The sequence below is a fragment of the Dryas octopetala genome, chromosome 4 (assembly GCF_963921425.1).
Source record: "Dryas octopetala chromosome 4, drDryOcto1.1, whole genome shotgun sequence".
In the NCBI taxonomy this organism is placed as follows: Eukaryota; Viridiplantae; Streptophyta; class Magnoliopsida; order Rosales; family Rosaceae; genus Dryas; species Dryas octopetala.
Window position 1 is genome coordinate 13049946 of NC_141369.1, and position 18820 is coordinate 13068765.

Here is an 18820-nt window from a genome sequence, read left to right on the forward strand (position 1 = left end):
GCGCAGGCGGCGGAGAGGGTGGCCGGCCAAAATTGGAGGGTGAGGTTTTTTTTTTATGTAGGGGCAAAATGGGCAAAAAAGGGTAAAAAATTAATGGGGTGGTGAACTCAGCATTTTTGGCTGGTGGGAATAGCCGCCCCCCCCAAAAATAAATTAGATTTGGTCCAGCTATCCAAACTAATTCAACACCCGGTCAGGACCCTGGGCCTAGAAGGAGAGCAAGTCCAATTCCTTAAAAGGAGTTAAGCAGTTGCAAATCAAAACTGTCAAGAGAGTGAGTTCCTTCAGCAGTCAAAGTCAAAAAAAGAATGTAAAAATATAAAGCTATTCTTTTCATTATTTAAGTAAAGGCCGGGGCCAAGTAATTCATAATAATGAATCATAGATAAAACCAGTTACGTATAAATAAAACAATCATGTGGCCCTTGCCATCATTACAATCACTAATATTCTCAATAAGAAAAAAAAAAATTCCGAAAAAAAGAAGAAGAAAGAATCAAATCATTTAACAATAATCACTGCAAACTTCATCATTAAAACACATCCTTGAATATGTAACTAAAGTAAGAAAGCACACCCTTGGCCAAAAAAAAAAAAGTAAGAAAGCACACCAAACCATTTTTTCTTTCACAAGGACATATTAAGGAAAATAGATTCTCTATCAATTGTACCTGTTTTTATTTGTTTCAATCTTAATTATGTGTTATAAATTCAAAAATTATGAATCTACCGTTTTTTTGTTCATGCACTTTTGAATTTATAATTCATGAACATGATTCAAAATTAAGAAAAAACAAGCAAACAAATACCCGAATATCAAATTAAAAGGTTTCACGAAGTAGAGGTCTTGATACCAAATATGCGACCGCAGCTATAAACTGAGCAAACTGCTTCAAATGCCATCAATAGCAAGAGCAACACAGTAGCCAGCAGAGCCAGAAATTGCCAGGAACCATAAACATAAACCTTCAAGGATTTTCCTATTTTGACCTTCCACCTACCATTGTGATACTTGTTCACATCTTCAATGGCCTTATCCAAGAATGGCACTTTGGTCAATCGAATGGACTTGCTCATCCCATTCCACAGATTGGCCACTTCTTCATCACTTTTCAAACGGTTCAGAATGATACCTTTTTCTCTAAGCAACTTCACATCCTCCTCAGTGTCTATAATCCCATTCATCAATTCTGTGTAACGAGTGAAAACCAACGGCCCTGATGCGTTTGATGCTTCATATGCCACCAAGTTCCTCAAGATCACCTCTGTGTCCACATCTAAGCTTGTACTTGGGAGGTAAAATGTGACTGTTTTAGCATCAAAAGATATGCTTGAAATGCTACCATCGATTGTACGCAAGAAATGGACCCCGGATTTGGTGAGCTCCGATACAGAAGGGATGGATATCTCCTCCACCAACGGTGGCTTGCTGATGTTGTTGCTCGAATTTTCGTCTTCGGGATTGATCTCTTCTTTACTTTGGGAGGAAAATAAGTACTGAACTGGTGTTTTCAACATTGCAAGTCCAGGAAGGTTGGAGAGGATTGTCCATGGCAGCTTAAAGATAACTTTCACAGGTCGAGATAAAAGTACGTTCTTCACAAGACGTATCGGACCTTTGTTTAATTTCGATAGCAGCTTCCATAACTCCTCCAGAAATTGCTTCACAAAAGTCGAGTTATCCGAAGATTTTTCCTTGTTTGTACCTTCTTCGCCTTCATCTTCAACTTCCACAATTTCGGATAGTCCAACTTCCAATTTGGGAGTGATCAAGCGGTACAGAAAGTCTACCAAGTGTGCACATTCCGAGACCGCAATCTTTGACAGGTCTAGTTCCATCATCTTGAACGGCGAAAGCTCTTTGTATAACCCCATCATCATCGAAAGCAGCATGTCGTCGGCGGATTCCAATGATGGGAATTGAAATTCCAACATTTTTCGCAACACGAATAGTGGGATTTGATTCTCAAGCATGACCAAGTCCCTGAGAATCGCATGGTGTGCTGACTTTGTTCCTGCATAGTCCACCAAGTGTGACATCCTTGAGGAAACTCTTGTCAAGACCATCCGTTCTTGGATTGCATAGACTTCAAGGAACTCAAGGAGAAACGAGGCATCAATGCCCATCATCCACCCCAAAGTGTCACCATTGAAGTCCAAGTACTTGTGGTAGTAAGCTCGAATTCTTGGCTCGAGCTTTGTCAATTCGTCAACAAGGTCTTGGAACTTGAGGCTTTGGAGCTGCTTTTGGAACCTTTTGGCTGCAGCCACTTTGTACCTCTCCATCTCATAGAGCTCAGGACGCCAATAATGGTATGGACCAATTGCAACTTCTTGAGGGACATAGGAAACTGGATCACTGGCTAGAAGGGTCTTGGGGACATTGAAAATGGAAACAGGGACTTCATAATTCTCATCCTCAAGCTCTTCCTCAAGTGTTTTGCGGATTTGAATGACCCATTGAAGCTCATTGAAGGTTGGATTTGATGATTTGGAAGAGCATGTTGGTTGGAGAGTAGACATGTTTGTGTTGTTCTAGGATGAACTTTTGGTGTGCTTGTGACAGTTTTCTGAGCTGCTTTGAGTTGTGAGTTAGTTATATAACCTAAAGCCTAACCAACATATATATTCGTCCAAAAAGTTAATTAAAGAAAAAACAAACAGGTAACTCAACCAACATAGAAAGACAAAATATATATACCATGTAATTTGTCTAAGAAAGAATAATGAAAAGCAACATTTAGATACCAATCCAGAAACGTAAGCTACTATTAAAATTAGTCCTAGTCCTTGCTTTTTCTTTTTTCTTATGGTTAGAACATCATAATATTTTATAAAATTATAAAGCTAAGGCGAGTTCTAACTACCTCATAACATTTTTAACATTCTTCCTTGTTTTTGTAAAGGGAGTTCTAATCCTGCTACGTAAACTTAATAAATTATAGGGATATTAGGATATTAGCCCATTAAACTAATTTTTTATAAAGTCTAACAACAGTAGCTTTTTTTTTAATAGATAAAGCCCATATTCAAAAGTTTATGCCACGTGGGATAATATTAATCCATGAGTTTTATATTATTTACAAGTTTTGTCATTATATAATTAATGTTGATTTCAGATTTCTCTCTCCTACAATTGACTATCATTAAACTTCTATAAATATGGTTGTTCATATTTAAATATAGAAACTAATAGATATCTGAGTTTCTTTTTAATTAGAGATATGTGTGCTTTGTTTATTAGAGTTATGAGCGTTTTTTCTATTTGAGATATATGCGTTTTTTCATTTTTTGTTTTTTGTTTTTTGTTTTTTGTTTTTGTCTATATGGGAGGTGTATTAGCTATTGTATTTTCATTAAATGTAGGTTCTTTAATTATTAAATAATTCTAATGTTGTTCCTTATTGAATATGATAATGTAAGTTCTTATGGAATAATTCATGTAGGTTCCTTAGTTTTTTTCTTTTTTACACAAATGTTTGTTCCTTTGTAAGTTGTTGTAGGTTATTTACTTATTTATGGTGTAAGTTCATTTTATTCCTTGAAATTTTATAGTATAAGTTCATTATATTCCTTGAAATTTTATCGTGTAGGTGCGTTGAAATATATTCCGTAGATTTCTACTTATTGCATAATATTTTCTAATATTATTAGTGTTTGTTTAGAAGTTTATGAAAAATTCATATTTGAAATTCAAAAAAAAAAATAAAAGTCCTAACAATGAATTATGAGCATTAAAAGTACCAAAGATTTAGGAAATAATAACAACAGTTACCAACAATAAAGAGTCGAATAATAGTCTGACATAGGGTTGAAGACATAAAAAAGATTTACAGTATTTGAATTTTAAAACACGTTGACTAGGAAATATATATATGAAAATTAGATGAGTACTAGTCAAAGGGGTTAAGACATGAAAAAAAAAAAAAAATTATATATGGGTTTTAATGGGAGAAATATAAATTTGAAGGGGATTTTCCTATTTGTCCCTAAATTATACGCCCATACTATAAGCAATCTTATACAAAAATCAAGTCATTGTATACCCTAAGTCATTGTATACACATCCCCAAATTTTAAGTTTGCAATCATCCTCTTTAGAGAATGACTGTATATGTATATATCATAACATTTGTATCAATATATTTCGCCATCGAACTTGTCGAAAAAGTGATAGGTGAAAGAAAACCGTCTCAAAGAAAAGGAATGATTATACTTTACTAGCATTCTGGCGCACACAGCGTGTTAATTGGAAAAAAAAAAAAATTATCCTTATTAAGTATAATTTTTTTTCACTTGACATTTAATTAACCATTGGCAATTTATGAAATTTTGAATGATTCGTTTAGCAGCTCTATGTATTTGCTTTAGTATATGAGTAGTGCTAGAGATTCTAAATTTGTATCCCAAATTTGGATCTCAAATGATGTACCAGTATTTCATTGATTCATACATAGCTCACCCTAATGATTATTTATTTTAGAACAAATAAAACATTGACATGTGTATTTGAAATCCAAATTTGGGATATAATTTGGGATCTCTAGCATTATTGTTAGGGTGCCACTATTCGGACCTACTTTTTTAATTTCTATCTCCAACACTTTAATAAAAATATAATTTTCAATTCTACCCTAATGTAAATTGACCTTCAAGGACTTAAAAATTTAATTCAAATTAAATTAAATTAACTTGAACCTATATCCAACATTTTTCAATACCCAACATCAATTCTTCACTCACATCGCAACTTAACTCTCAATCAAAATCCTAAACACACTATAACACTCTCTATATTGATGCAAACAAATTTAATATTGACGAAAGGATGATTAAATTGTGATTTGAGAACCTTTAAATGAAGTATTTTCATCATTCCTTTGAGTTTTAATAGACTAAATGCTTATTTTCAAAAACTGAAATCGCAACATGTTCAGCACATTAGAGCCGAACATTTTATGAGTCGTTCTGCAATAAAGCACTGAACATAGTATTGTCCGTTCGGCCATAGACTACCGAACACTTCTAAAAAATTTAGAAAAAAAGGTGTTCAGTGGTTGCCAATCGAACATCCTTCTAATCATTCGGTTGTGCGCTGCCGAACATCCTTCTACCCGTTCGGTTGTTCGCCGCCGAACATCCTTATACTTGTTCGGTTAAACAATGCCGAACAAAATCCAAAAAAAAAAAAATTTCAAAACTCTCCCCTTTGTGTTCAAGTTCAACATTAAACAACTAGAATTCAAATTATATATTGCAGTCATAAAATAAAATTTTTGATGTAGAGGGCAATATATGGGTGATGGTGTTGGGTGGTGGGTGGTGAGGTATTGGCGTTGAGTGGTGGTGATGGTGTTGGATGTATTGTTGGGTATAAAGAGCATGAATAAGTTAGGTTTGTTTGTTGGGTTTTAGTTAAGGTATTTTTAGAAAAAATGTTGGGTATACTGATAAGTTTTTAAATTTTTTAAATTGAAGGTGAGTGTAAATAGTGTGTTGGGCTACAGATAAAAAAGTTAAATCCGAATAGTGACACTTTTATTGTTATTATATAGATTACTTAAGAATCCTTGATAGCTTTAATAAATAGCCAAAAAGATATTATTATAAAAACTTAATGTAAAGGACATTGGTCACTTTATTATTAACATTAATGACAGTGATCGATGCTTCCCTAATTAACATTAAAAACAATGATTAAAGTTACATCATAAAGTAATGTATTCTACTGCACAATTTGACATAAAATATTTATTTTGTTAGACTGTGAATTAGAGGTGTCAAACGGGTCGGGCCGGCCCACGGACCTATTTTTATTTTTATTTTTTATGGTGATAAAACTAATCTTATGATATTTTTTCTTATTTATAATTAAATATTAACATTATTTTTCATGAAAATTGAATATTTTTGTTGAAAAGTTCTTTAAAAATAGAAAAAACAATGTTAAAATAGTCGTGCCTAATTCGGGCCCATTTCGTGCCCGTGCTCGTGCCGTGCTTGGCCCGTGTCGTGCTCGTGCCGTGCCGTGCCCGATGGGCTAAAAACTTCGGCCCAGCCCGGCCCATTTAATCGTGCCGTGCCGTGCCGCGCCTATTTTAATCGTGCCGTGCTGTGTCGTGCTCGGGCCGGCCCGACCCGTTTGACACCTCTACCCAGCCTTAACCAGGCTGAGCGAAATATGAGCAATTAAGCATCTCCAGGGGACTTCCTAAAAGAACCACTTAGCTAAAAATAATACACTAGAGAGTGCAGAAAGAAAAATAAAGCTCAAGAGACTCCCTGTCCCCCTCTCCATTTTGGAGAATCGCTTTTCGCTTCTCCAAATGCGAGGAGAGAGATCCCTATCTCTATCTATTATTTTATCCTTTTTCAAGCATACTTTGAGTTTGAACTAGAATTAAATTATTGTTTTTTAAATTAAAAAATATTAAATAGAGAATATTGTCAGAGTAAGTAACCACTTAAATGATTAGCTCAAATGATTTTCTAGCTATTTTAACATAGATTTTGCTGAGAAATGGAGTTCTTACTTACCATAAAGATCATTTAAGTATAATGAATAATAAACTCTAAACACATAATAATAAGTTAGGAACTCTATAGTCACAAACGTAATTGTATTACAATGAATTAATAAGATTATGCTTAAAAAGTGTATTAATTAAGTAGAGTAAAACTTTAATGTAACATATGTATACTTCTATGTGTCAATCATTAGTGTATGTGAGACTCATTGTGAGATCTACATATGTCAACCACTAACAACTACCAACCATTCATGTGTAATTTGATTATCCAAATCTAAGTTCTGGTATCCATTTTGGCAAGGTTTGAGGCACCTTCTAATAGAAAGTTTGGATATACAACAATGTGTTACGAATTATCGATAAAAAAGTTTGGATATACAACAATGTGTTACGAATTATCGATAAAATAAAATTTTTCTGTGCCCGATAAATGAAGATAATAGTTAAAATCATTGACATATAAATAAAACAATCATGTGGTTCATGCCATCATTACAATCACTAATATTCTCAATAAGGAAAAACAAAGAAAGAGAAAAAAAGAAGAAAGAATCAAACCATTAACAAATAAAATCACTACAATATTTTGATCATTGAAACCCACCCTTGAAAATATAACTAAAGTAATAAAGCACACCAAATCATTTTTTCTCATTTGCAATGACAAATAAAGAGAAATAGATTCTCTGTCGTAGCTATGTTTATTTATTTCAATCCAATCAATGTGTATATCAAATTTAAAAGTAAGATAAAAACAAATAGAGAAATACCGGAAGATCGATCAAACTAAGAGGTTTCAACTAGCAAAAACACAAGGAAATTGATAAAGCTAAATCACGATCGAAGTAGTATTCAACTGTCAAGAGCAAGAGCAACACGGCAGCCAGCAGAGCTAGAAATTGGCAGGAACCAAACACACAAGCCTTCAAGGATCTTACTATTCTGACCTTCCACGTACTACTGTAATACTTGTTCACATCTTCAGTGGCCTTATCCAAGAATGGCACGTACTTTGGTCAATCGAATGGACTCGCTCATCCCATTCCACAGATTGGCCGCTTCTTCATCACTTTTCAAATGGTTCAAAATGATACCTTTTTCCCTAAGCAACTTCACATCCTCCTCAGTGTCTATAATCCCATTCATTAATTCTGTGTAACGAGTAAAAACCAACGGCCCTGATGCGTTTGATGCTTCATATGCCACCAAGTTCCTCAAGATCACTTGTGTGTTCACATCCAAGCTTGTGCTTGGGAGGTAAAATTTGACTGTTTTAGCATCAAAACGGATGCTTGAAATGCTACCATCGGCTGTACGCGAGAAATAGACCCCGGATTTGACGAGCTCTGACACACAAGGGATGGAAATCTCTTCCACCAACGGCGGCTTGCTGATGTTGTTGCTCGAATTTTCGTCTTCGGGTTTGATCTCAACTGGTGCTTTCAAAAATGAAAATCCAGGAAGGTTGGAGATCGAGGATTGTCCATGGCAGCTTAAAGATCACTTTCACAGGTCGAGATAAAATTTTATTTACGACACGTATTGGGCCTCTGTTTATTTTCGAGAGCACCTTCCATAACTCCTCCAAAAATCGTTTCACATAACTCGATTTAACCAAAAATATTTCCTCGTGTGGTGTACCTTCTTCTTCGCCATCTTCTTCAACTTCCACATTTTCGGACGATCCACCTTCCAATTTGGGAGTGATCATGTGGTACAAGAAGTCTAGCATGTGTGCACGTTCTGAGAGCACAATCTTTTGAAGGTCTAGTTCCATCATCTTGAACGGCGAAAGCTCTTTGCATAACCCCATCATCATCGAAAGCAGCATGTCGTCGGTGGATTCCAATGATGGGAATTGAAATTCCAACATTTTTCGCAACACGAATAGTGGGATTTGATTCTCAAGCATGACCAAGTCCCTGACAATTGCATGGTGTGCTGACTTTGTTCCTGCATAGTCCACCAAGTGCGACATTCTTGAGGAAACTCTTCTCAAGACCGTCCCTTCTTGGATGGCATGGACTTTGGGTACTCAAGGAGAAACGAGGCATCAATGGCCATCATCCACCCCAAAGTCTCACCATTGAAGTCCAAGTACTTGTGGTAGTAAGCTCGAATTCTTGGCTCGTGCTTTGTCAATTCGTCAACAAGGTCTTGGAACTTGAGGCTTTGGAGCTGCTTTTGGAATCTTTTGGCTGCAGCCACTTTGTACCTCTCCATCTCATAGAGCTCAGGACGCCAATAATGGTATGGACCAATTGCAACTTGTTGAGGGACATAGGAATCTGGATCACTGGCTAGAAGGGTCTTGGGGACACTGAAAATGGAAACAGGGAGTACCAGCAAGATCCAGCAAGATCCAATATGCTTCATTTGAGGTGAAGCTTAAGGATAGTCGTCGGCGTCTCGTTGATGGTTTGATCATCGGCATCCCCCGTTGCCAGATCTCAAAGTCCATTGATGAACTTTTGGGTTGGACTTTGGTGTACGTATTGAGAAAGAATATGAAATGGTGTTAGAAAGGGACTATGATTTTCACTATTCCGACGTTAACGCTGACTTTTCCATGTAACAGACAGACATTAACAAACTTAGCAAGTAAGAAGTCCATACCAGGAGTAAGTTCAATACCTTGCAAAGAGAAGTTTCTTCAGCAAAACATTTTGCATATTGAAAACACACAATCTTGGGCACTTCGAAAACGTATATTGAAATCAAATTTAAAAAGGATTAATGTCATTTTGCTTCCAAGATTATTACACTTATATCAGTTTAGTCTCCAGACTTTTAATTTAGAAAATTAAGAAATTTGACTTTTTCAATTTTTCCAATTGAGGTCATTCCGTCAATTTACACATTTTTCATTTAAATTTAACGGGAAATAAAGGAGAGAAAAATTGTGCATGAAGGAAAAATGGTAAAATCTAAATGGAAGGGACCATTTTGCTCTAAAAAACTAAAAAGGGACCCCACATAATTGGCACATGGTGCTATGCAAACAGGAATTTGGATGAAAAATGTGTAAATTGACAGAACAACCTCAATTGGCAAAATTGAAAAAGTCTAGAGTGCTTAATTTTCTAAATTAGAAGTATGGAAACTAAACTGATACAAATGTAATAGTCTAATGAGCAAAATGATATTAATCTCAATTAAAAAATAATTTTACATATTAAAAGTAAACTCCAACAGTCCATAGCCCACAACAAAAGCCCATTTTAGGCCCAGCCTTAACTAGCCTCAGCCCTCCAAGTTAGGCCCACTAAATTATTTAACACAATCTGAAATATAGAATTTTATTCAAGTGTGAACGTCTCACACTGAGTGCTCAGTGTATATAGGCCGAGCTCTCGGTGTGAGATGTTCGTACAGTGCGAACGTCCGCACCTGATCAAACCTACTGAAATATAAGCATATCCAAGAGACTCCTAAAAAGCGACTTAGCTAAAATAGAGAGTGAAGCCAGAAAAATCAAGTAGAGACTCTATATCCTATTTTAGAGAGTCGCTTTTTGGCTCTCCAAATGCGAGTACCTCAATATTTTATACCTTTTCAAGCATAGTTGAGTTTGAACCAAAATTAAATTATTAAATCCTGAGTAAAAAATAATTTTAAAAAATCATGATTTGTTAAAATAGAGAGTATTGTTAAGGAACCACTTAAAAGTGATTAGCTAAATGATTTTCTAGCTATTTTAACTCAAATATAGCTAAGAAATCGGGTTACTACTAGAGATGCTCAATCATGGTCCAGTCCCGCTACTACTCACCACAAAGATTATTAAGTATAAGAAAAAAATTACAAACATGACACATAGTTTGATAGTTATTTCATTTTAGGACATTAATTTTGCTTTGTGTTAATGAATGACACATATTTTCATTTTGTGTCAATTAAGGACCATGTTTTTTTCAATTTTTATCTCAACTTTGGTCTGGCGTTGGACTCATCAAAACTCCACCAAATTCATAAAAATTATACTAGGTTTAAAGATATGCATCTCCTCTTTACAACCATATAAAAATTACCTGAATCGGATCTTTACAACTCCAAATAATCGGCTACAAAGTAGAGGTACCCAAAAACTGTCCGATTTTCCAAATTTTTTTCCAGAGGTCCGATTGGACAGTTTTGAATACCCTACTTTTGAGCAATTATCTGGAGTTATAGATGTCCAATTTAAGTGATCTTTATATGGTTGTAAAGAGAAGATGCATAGCTTTAAACCAAGTATAAGTTTGTTAAATTTGTTTGGAGTTTTGATGAGTCCAATGTCGGGTCAAAATTGAGATAAAACAGGATCCTTAATTGATACAAAATAAAAGTATGTGTCATTCATTAACACGAATCAAAATTAATGTCCTGAAATGAAACAACCATCAAAGTATGTGTCATGTTTATAAATTTTTCCCTTTAAGTATAATGAATAATAAACTTTGAACACATGACAATAAGTTAGGGAAGTCTATACTCAAAAATGTGATTGGATTCCACTGAATGCATGAAGATGCTAAGAAAGTGTACTAAGTGGAGTAAAAATTCTATGTAACAAGTATATGCTCCCCTTGTGTTAGTCGTTGCTAGACTCATTATGAGATCTACATATATCAACAACTTGACAACTATTGACCATGCACAGTTAGATTAATTACCCAAAGCAAGGTTCTTATTTGTATCCATTTTGGCAAGGTTGGAGGCACCTTCTTATAGAAAATTTTGGCAGACAAGAATGTGTTACGATCGAATTGTTGACCAAATAGAATTGTCTTAGATCGAATAAATGAATATCAACATTGAGTTATTAAGTGGATATATGTTACCTCACTGTCAAACCATGGGATTTGATAGTCCTTTTTTCCCAACAAACCAACGCAAGTCCATTACTAATATTAATCTACTAGTATTGTTTTCAACTTAATCACTTAAGTCCAACAGAATTTAGCCAAACCAAACATTAGACTCATTAAGTGACAATGTGTGAAATTATTTTTGTTAAAGTAGTGGATTACCCATATTATATATATATATATATATATCTCATAGAAAGTATGCTAATTCATTTATAATTTGCATCTAGCGACATATATGACTTAAACGTTGTAAAAAAATTTCTTCTTTTCCAGAATCAAATGTTAAAACCTTGGTAATGTGCTCACGAAATTAATAATGGAACATTTTTGCTGGAACCTACTAGTCGACATAAAACATTAAAGAGTCCCAGGTTTTGTAACTAAAAATGAGAGAGAGAGAGAGAGAGAGAGAGAGAGAGAGAGAGAGAGAGAGATCAAATTCTAGTTGTTTGTTTTCTAGGTGTTGGTGAAGTGTCACTGGTTCAGTCAGAATAGGCAAGTGCGTGCCCAGAAAGTCCACACATTTGTCAAGCTCTTTCGCACATCTTTTGCTTAGAATAAGTTAGATAACGCGATTTGGATCACAGATTGGTGGGCCCTCTGTTAATATATATGACAAAAGTGACCACAATCCCAACCGACCAAAGGAAAAGTGTAACAAAAAACAAAACTGTGATGACTCATGGCCATGGCGAAAGTGTTCTAGAGCTTACCTTTATTCAATTTAATTTTTCAGGAATCCTTTCCATTTCGATGGTCTTATTTTTTATGGGAAACTAACTTTCAAAACTTATGTTCCCTTTTCACTAGTGCTTGCCAAGACATGCAAATGGATGATCGGTAGGAGAAATTTCCATTTCTCACCTTTTAATATAATATATAGAAGAATTTTTTTATTTACTATTTAAATAATATTTAACATGCATGGGGGATAACATCCTCTTATTAAGTAAAGTGGTGTGTTGTGAGAAATGTCTCTTAATCAGCTCCTTTCAGTAATGAATCCGTTTCAAAATTATTTTGTTTTTCGTAATGAATTAATTGATCTTTTTCATATGAATCACATAAATCTTTATTTTGAACCATACGGTGTTGATTGAATATATTTCGCCATTTTTGTGGTACTAATCTAGACCATTTGATCTGAGATACATCATATTGATAATGACTCATTAACCAATAATCAACAATAAAAGGAAGAAAGAAAAGAAAAATTATTAAGTGTATTTGATAATTACCACGTGGTATAACCAATTTAACATGTAAATGTATTATTGGACGATATATTTATATTAGTAAGGTATGATATTAATAACATCCACCCATATTATGACACGTTAGATTGGTTACACCATATTGCGGTGTATCAGTTACACAAAATAATTTCTCGATAAAACATAGGTAAAAGATAAGTCTAGCTAGTTTCAATGAGGCAAAGAAAGCTTACTATATGTTTAGTAATACAAGTTTCAATGTACAAATGTATATATAAAAAATGTATATTTTTAAATTTTTCATTAGATCGAGCCCACTCAATTTAATATAACATATTTCCTAAGCATAAATGATCATGTTTGGTATATAACTGAATTTGAAAAAGAAAAAATGGCATTAATAGTTTGAGATAAGTTCAAATTATTTCTTTAATTTGACTTGCGTGGACCTTCTTTAGTTTCTTTCTAGGATATGTATGTATGTGCATTAATCGCCTTTTATTGATAATAATTGACTATACATACCATGACATCAATTCATACACAAATCACATTTGTCAATATTGAAATCTTGGTGATTGATTATTTTTGTATAATTTCAAGAAAAACTGAAGAAAATTATTTTTGCATAATCACCAGGTGTTAATTAATGAGTTTCTCTGTCAAAGGAAAACTCTTTTCTAAGAAATGTTGTATACAACAGATCTCTCACGTCTAATTCTTACATGTTTTGCTGGAATTTGATTTTTAAAGTCCTTTGCAATACAAGATATGTCAAACAACGTGTTTAGGGTTTAATAATTTCAGCATTTCATTAATCACATAAAAAAGGTATTTATACCTGTACAAGTGAGGGTCTAAATAGCAAATACATCTATTCCTATAATTACAAGAAAACTCATATAAACTAGGAATTTAACACTCCCCCTCAAGTTGGTGCATAAACATCACACATGCCCAACTTGATAAGTGAATAATCAAATATCCTACTCGACACAGCCTTGGTAAGAACATCAGCCAGCTGGTCTTCAGATTTCACAAAAGGGAACTCAACAATCTTAGCCTCTAATTTCTCCTTAATGAAATGACGATCAATTTCCACGTGCTTCGTACGATCGTGTTGAACCGGATTATGAGCAATCTCAATCGCAGATTTATTATCACAAAATAACTTCATAGCGACCTTGGGTTTATACCCCAAATCTATCAACAACCTCCTTAGCCACAGGAGCTCACAAATACCATTTGCCATACCTCGGTACTCCGCTTCGGCACTGGATCTAGACACCACCTGTTGTTTCTTACTTCGCCAAGTAACTAAATTACCACCAACAAAGGTGAAATACCCAGCTGTAGACCTTCTATCATCTGCTGATCCTGCCCAATCAGCATCTGTAAACCCAATAACATCCAAATGGTCATGTTTACTAAATAACAACCCTTTACCCGGTGCGGATTTCAGATACCTCAAGATACGTTCAACTCCATCCATAAGTAATTTCCGTGGGTCATGCATGAACTGACTCACCACATTAACAGCATAGGCAATATCCGGTCGAGTGTGAGCTAGATAAATTAATCTTCCCACAAGTCTTTGATATCTTCCTCTGTCAGTCGGAGCAGAATTGTAGCTTTCAAACAACTTATGGTTCTGCTCAATAGGAGTTGCAGCAGGCTTACAAGCAAGCATACCTGTTTCTGTCAAGAGATCAAGGACATACTTTCTCTGGGACAAAAGAATTCCATGTGAAGATCTCGCTACTTCAATCCCAAGGAAATACTTCAGGTTACCTAATTCTTTCATCTCAAACTCAGAAGCCAGGTAAGTCTGTAGCAAGGCCATCTCCTCCTGATCATCTCCTGTCAAAACCATATCATCCACATATATAATGAGTACAGTACGCTTGTTACCTCTTCGTTTAATGAATAGTGTATGGTCTGAATTACTTTGTTTATAGCCTGCAGCTTTCATAGACTTGGAGAACCGTCCAAACCAGGCTCTAGGTGATTGCTTTAGGCCATACAATGCCTTTCTTAGCCTGCACACCATACCTGACTGTTCTAGTTCAGGAATTCCAGGAGAAGGATCCATATAGACCTCTTCTTCAAGGTCGCCATGCAAGAATGCATTCTTGACATCAAACTGAAGAAGAGGCCACTCCAGATTAGCAGCTAGAGACAACAACACCCTCACAGTATTCAACTTTGCTACTGGAGCAAATGTCTCCTGATAGTCAACTCCATACGACTGAGTGTACCCCTTGGCAACCAACCGAGCTTTATACCTCTCTATGGAACCATCAGCTCTATGTTTAACCGCATAGACCCATCTGCATCCCACAGGTTTCTTCCCTTTAGGTAACTGAACCAACTCCCAAGTCTCATTTTTCACCAATGCCTCCATTTCTTCTGCCATTGCCTTAGTCCATCTTGAATCTGCTAAAGCATCCTGCAAATTTCTTGGGACAGATACAGAAGATAATTGATGCACAAATGACTTATATGACTCGGATAGCCTATGCGAAGACATATGACTATTTATAGAGTATTTGGCTTTGGCGTTAGGATCTGGTTCATAAGATGTAGGTGGAATACCTCGGGTTGACCTATGTGGAAGCTTATACCTAGAGGTGTCAGGCTCAGACTCAGATTGGATACTCAAATCATCAGAAAAAGAAGGGGAAATAGGATGTACCTCATGAGACGCCTCTGGAGAAGATTGTATCAGTGGTGAAGTATGAGGACTGAGAGTTGTACTATCATCAGAAAGATCACTATCACACTGCACCGCCGAGTCTGTAGGTAAGCAAGATTGATCTACCAGAGGAGGTATTTCACCCACCGTACCCACTGAGCGCTCGATACTACATTGCTCGTCCTTTTTGTCCTGTAACCTGAAACCATTGAAAAACTCCATATCTATGGCATTCGTCCCTTCACCAACGTTCTCCCCCTGAAGGGAAGGTGCGGAACACTCATAAAACAATTGTTCCTCATGAAATGTAACATCCATAGAGACATGGAACCGACGAGACGGAGGATGATAGCACTTGTACCCTTTAGTAGCACGACCATAGCCAACAAATACACATTTCAAAGCCCGGGGCTCCAACTTGGTACGTTGGTGCCCATGTAAATGGACATACACAACGCAGCCAAACACTCGAGGTTCCAAATGCAAAATAGACGGAAGCTCACAAGAATCAGCAAGGACATCCAATGGGCGCCGAAAATCGAGAACACTAGATGGAGTGCGGTTAATTAAGTACACGGCTGAGCTAAGGGCATCGCCCCATAAGAAGGTCGGTACCCGACCACCAATCAACAATGATCGAGCAATCTCTAGTAAGTGTCTATTCTTCCGTTCAGCCACCCCATTCTGTTGGGGAGAATAAGAACAAGATGTCTGATGGATAATGCCATGTAAACCAAAGTAATCTGTCAATCCTTTGTTAACATATTCGCCACCATTATCCGAGCGGAGAATACGAATCGAATGATTGAACTGCGTTTTCACCATCTGATGGAACAATTGGAATACTTCACATACATCACTTTTATTATGAAGAAAATAAATCCAGGTCATACGCGTGCAATCATCTATGAACGTGACAAACCATCGAACGCCATTACAAGTAGAAAGAGGGGCAGGTCCCCAAACATCAGAGTGAACCAAACCAAAAGGAATTCCACATTTATTATCATTAGAAGAAAACACTATTCGGTGACTCTTAGCCAACACACAAGTTTCACATTGGAAATCCTGGAAATTACAACCACGAAACAATGAGGGAAATAACCGCTTTAGATAACTAAACGAAGGATGACCCAACCGCTGATGCCAGAGCCAGATCTTCTTCTTATTCGCAACTAACTGAGCACCACTAACATGATGAGCCTGACCTACACCATCCAGACCTAAAGTATCACCATCCAGATAGTACAAGTCCCCATCTCTCCTACCACTGCCAATCCTCTCCTTGGTATGAATATCCTGAAAAATACAGTGAGTAGGAAAGAAAACAACAACACAACCACGAGATGCAGTTAGTTGACTAACAGACAATAAATTGCAATTTAAGGACGGAACAAACAAGGTATTAAACAAGGTAAGAGACGAAACAGACACAGTTCCAATGCCAAGGACTGGAGAAGACACACCATTGGCATTAGTAATGAATGGTTTAGGACTACTAGATGACAAGGATTGGAATGCATATCTATCACAAGTCATATGATCGGTGGCACCTGTGTCAATTATCCATGTATTTGAACAAGAAATAGCAGGAGTACGCAAAGCACAATAAGATATACCTGACTTAGCAGCAAAAATAGAAGTATTGACCAAATTTCCCTTAGGAGCCGGTTGGGTAGCCTTAAAAGGAGAGTCCCCTGGAGATGCCTTCATGCCTTTCGGATGCCATTCCGGATACCCATGAAGTTGAAAACACTTTTCTACCACATGGTTGGTACCATTACAATGAGTACATTTCCGAGTCTCATTCTTTCTAGTCCCGAACCGGTTACCACTGGAGGGTCTGGCCACCATGGCCATACTAGTATTATTAGGACCACCAAGCATGACATCCTGGCGATTAGCTTCAGCACACACTGTAGCATAAGCAGTACGAAGATCAGGCAGAGGAGAGGTAGCAAGAATCCTTCCTCTAACACTATCCAAATGCGAATCAAGTCCAGCCAGAAAAGCATATAACCGATTAGCACTAACAATATCATTATACAACCCAATATCTCTCGAACATTCCATAGGACAAGGTTGAATTGCATCCACCTCCTGCCAAAGTTTCTGCAATATACCATAATATTCAATAATAGTTCGACCATTTTGACGAGTGGAGATAACCTGACAATGGAGGGAATAAGCCTTGGAACCATCCTGACTCACAGAATACTGCCTCTTGAGAGCGTCCCATATCTCCTTGGCTGTCGCCATACGAATGAACAATGAACGCACATCTTTGGTCATTGCATCCAAGAGCCAAGACTTAACCATGCAATTTTCATCTTCCTAGGCCTCAAATTCAGGTGAATCACGATCTGTAGGCATAGGATGTGAACCTGAAACTAAACCCCAGCGTTTCCGGCCTCGGATCTTATTCTGTGCATTTAAAGCCCACTCTCCATAGTTTGTGCCATCAAGCTTTTCTGGAGTGATGACTGAGTCATTAAAAGTAACCGGAGGAAGTGTAGGAGGTGTACTCAATTCAGCCTTCTTGCCATCAATCTTGGAAGAGTCGGCCATGATACCCAATAGCAATTCAAATATGGCAAATAGCAATTCTAATACCAAATAGCAAATAGCAAAAATGGCAGCGGAACCAAATAAAAACTAATACCAAAAAACTGATTTGTAGCAGCGGAACAAGGCAGAAAGCAAGTCACAGCAGCAGCGAGGAGTAAGAATCGACGCACACAGCAGCAGGAAAGATTAACGGCGTCCCTGTGATGCCGGCGGCGTCGTTCTCTGGGCGGCGTCGTCGTCCCTGGATGCAAGCAGGAGAGAACGACGGCAGCAGGTGGCGTCGCGGGCAGCAGGTGGCGTCGCGGGCAGCAGGTCAGCGTCGCGTCGGGCAAGCAGTCGCTGGCGTCGCTGCTGGCGTTGCTGGGGTCGCGGCACTGCAGGTAGAAAGAACAATCGACTCCGCAAATCGTCGTCGTCGTCTGGGCAGCGGCGTTGCAAACAGGAGATCGACGGTGGCGCAGCAAGAGAAGACGGCGTCGCAGCAAGGCAAGAATGGTCGTCGTCCCTGGATGGCGGCGGCGTCGTCGTCTTCGTCTGGGCAGTGAGTCGTGGAGGCGGTGAGTCGTCGTCGTCTGGGCTCAGTGATCTTTCGTCTGCCAGCAGCAAGCTACCGTACTGGGCTGATGAAGATAGGTACAGAAAAAAAAACTGATAGTTGTTTTTTCCTCAGCAAGCAGGTGGATACCAAAGTCACGCAAGGAACAAACAATAGAGCAAGATTAATCCCATGCACACAGCAATAAGGATTTACACAGAGATTCCCACGTAAGGAACAAGAAAACAGATCAAGATCAACCCTAACACACCACCAAAAACCTAAGTCTGACGAATAGGAGTTTGGGTGGCTCTGATACCATGTCAAACAACGTGTTTAGGGTTTAATAATTTCAGCATTTCATTAATCACATAAAAAAGGTATTTATACCTGTACAAGTGAGGGTCTAAATAGCAAATACATCT

At 37.1% G+C, this 18820-nt stretch overlaps 2 pseudogenes; both read right to left on the bottom strand.

The window, feature by feature from the left end:
* Positions 1-831: 831 nt before the first annotated feature.
* On the bottom strand, positions 832-2523 carry LOC147286974 (putative UPF0481 protein At3g02645 pseudogene; annotated as a pseudogene).
* A 4807-nt stretch (positions 2524-7330) lies between these two features.
* On the bottom strand, positions 7331-8906 carry LOC147286975 (putative UPF0481 protein At3g02645 pseudogene; annotated as a pseudogene).
* Between the last annotated feature and the right edge of the window lie 9914 nt (positions 8907-18820).